The sequence below is a fragment of the Chrysochloris asiatica genome, unplaced genomic scaffold, assembly GCF_000296735.1.
Source record: "Chrysochloris asiatica unplaced genomic scaffold, ChrAsi1.0 scaffold00196, whole genome shotgun sequence".
In the NCBI taxonomy this organism is placed as follows: Eukaryota; Metazoa; Chordata; class Mammalia; order Afrosoricida; family Chrysochloridae; genus Chrysochloris; species Chrysochloris asiatica.
The window spans coordinates 3525673-3528644 of record NW_006408714.1 but is presented as its reverse complement, the minus strand read 5'-3'; the positions used below and the strand labels follow the sequence as shown (position 1 = coordinate 3528644).

Below are 2972 nucleotides of genomic sequence, written 5' to 3'. Positions count from 1 at the left end.
ATTTTACAGCAATATATAATTTTTTTTGAAGAAAATAACTTTATTCTAATTAATTCAAACAATTACATCATAACAGCTAGTTTAAGGAGGCCTCACAAACTTCTGTCCCGCCTCAAACTTAACTTCACCTCCAAGTTCTCCTCTATGGTGATTGTGAAGCAAGGGGGCTGTTGATGAGGGAGGAGAGGGTTAACTGGAGCCGCAAACGTTACACTAACAATTGTAGTTGCATGCTAAATTAACTTGGTCAGGAAAGATGATTTTCCGTTTCTTCAACTTGAACTTCTTGGTTAATGCTAATCCATTTGCAAATCGGCATTGCTTCAGCACCTCGCTGAACCCCTCACAGAGCTTGAGGTCACCCTGGTTCTGGGCACACTCCAAAAATTGTTTCATCTTATAGTGGCAAGGGCCGAACTGCTGCTTCTGCTGCTAGTATGCTGGCTGGGCACCCTGAGGTTCCTGGTAAGTGATGTCAGGCCTTGCTGCTGGCTCAGCTTGACTTCCTCCACTGAAGCCTCGGGTGATGGCGTGGCCCAGCGTGTGCCCAACAGCAGAGCCCACGGCCACACCAGCCGCTGTGGTTGCCATCTGGGCCATCAGAGCTGGCTGCCTGGGGGCAGCAGCGGTTGAGCCCACTGCTGACGATGGGGCCGCTGCTGGTGGGTGAGCAGCTGGGGCTGGCCTGGGGGCAGCTCTCATCTGAGGTGCCCGGCTGGCAGGAGGGGCCACTTGGGAAGTGCGGCTCCTACTTCCACACAGCATCTTCCCTTCGCGGCTGGGGGATTCTGGATACCGGAAACGCTGAGGTCTCACAACAATATATAAATCTTAACTATACACGTGGACCTTGTCATACCGTATGGAACGCAAAGGAATTCAATCGACTACATCTGTGAAAAGATAACGTGAAGAAACCCAATATCATTAGTTAAAATTAAGCTAGGGGCAGAATGAGGAACACAGCAATTTTTCACATGCAAATTTATGTTGAAGCTGAAGAAAATTAAAACAAGTTAATCAAAGCCAAAGTATGATCTTGACTATTGTTGTTGTTAAGTGCCATCAAGTCCATTGTGACCCATAGCGATCTTGTATAGGGTTTACAGGGAGCAGCTGGTGATCTTTAATTGCTGATCTTGCAGTTCAAACGGACTTTGCAGTCCAGTGCATTAACCCACAGAACCACACCAGGATGCTGACTATATTCCACCTGAATTTAAAGACTTTATAAAAAAATATATTTGACACAATGAACACCAATGATGAAGACCACATAAGTAGTGGAATGACAACATGGACATCAGATACGAAGAGAGAAAAAGGTCTTCAACAAAACAGATATCTATTAATATGTATGTACTTTACAGAGGATACTTACACATGGATATATACTTTGATGCAATTATATTTCATGAATGTCCTGTTGCATAAAGGGAGCCACGCTAGAAAAACTTGTTGTTGTTGTTGTTGTGTGCCGTGGAGTCGGTTCCGACTCATAGCGACCCTACACAGGGTTTCCAAGGCTGTAAATCTTTACGGGAGCAGAATGCCTCATCTTTCTCCCGCGGAACCGCTGGTAGTTTCGAACTGCTGACCTTGCGACTCACAGCCTGATTCGTAACCACTACCCAAGAAAAACTTCTTAGACATAGAACTATACCGTGTGGGAACTTGCTGGGCAAGGGGGCTGAGGACCATCGCTTCAAGGGACACCAAATCCACAAAGAGAATATTCTACATATTACTTTGTTGTAGCAATTGGGGTCTTAAGAGTTTGTGAATGTAAACTATCACTCAATTCAAAACTTTAAAAAAAGAGAAGTTTATGAGTGACCATCTAAGGTATAACTTGGTGTCACTTCCTGTCCAGAGGAAAGAAGAGTGTTGAAAATTGGAGACACATGGAAAAAAAATTAGTACCACTCAACCATCTGTCTCCAAGACCCTGAGAACAGAAGAACTAGATGGTGCCAGGCCACTACAACCAACTGCTCTGGAAGGGATCATATTAGAAGGTTCTTAATAGAACTGGAAAAAAATATGGAACAAAACTCAAAAGCATAAAAAACTCCTGATTTACTATTTGGATCGAGACTGATAAAACCCGCAGGACTGACATTTAGTCACATTTTAGGTCAGAAAAGGAACTCACCCCAGTAGAAGGGTCTATAAGGTAATAATAACGCTAGGGAGATACAGAAAACTTAGAGTAACCAACCATTTTAGATCAAAATTCAGCATTTACCCAAGGAAGTGATAGGAAAGATTTAGGAATGGAAATAGGAAACACAAAGAAGTTATGGGATAAGTGATGTTTCATTATGGGGAGTGCAGTAAATTTGATGAAGAAAATTTATATGTATTGAATGGGAAAAATATATATATAAACCTTCCATCAATTGATAATAAAAAGAGTTGTATGTAATAATAATAATAAAACAGGAACATAAAGACACAGAAGGAAGAAAAAACAACATTGATGTCAGAAGAGGTTTTGAAACTTGCTGTAGAAAATAGAGTAGCAAAAATAAATGGGAGAAATGATGAAGTAAGAAAGCTGAATCAATTTAAAAAACTGGAGTGATAAAATGAAGTAAAATATTATAATGAAATGTGCAAAGACCTAGAGTTAGAAAACCATAACCAAAAACACACTCAGCATTTCTCAAACTAAAAGAACTGAAAAAAAAGAAAAAAATTCAAACCTCAAATTGTAATAATGAAGGCTTCTGAAAGCAAATTATTGAATGATACAGGAAGGATAAAAAGAAGATAGACTGCATCAAGTCACTGTACCCAAAATAATTGATCAACAATCAACCATTTCAGAAGCTACCAAGAACTGATGATACTGACAACAGTCCAAGCTGCCCTAAAGGTATTAATGAAAAAAAAACACTGAGAACTGATGGAATGACAATTGAGATATTTCAGCAAAAAGATCCAATCTACAAATGCTCACTAGTTCA

At 40.5% G+C, this 2972-nt stretch overlaps 1 pseudogene; it reads right to left on the bottom strand.

Annotated features, from left to right (window-relative positions):
- Window positions 1–213: 213 nt before the first annotated feature.
- Window positions 214–765, bottom strand: LOC102842932 (annotated as a pseudogene).
- Window positions 766–2972: the final 2207 nt, after the last annotated feature.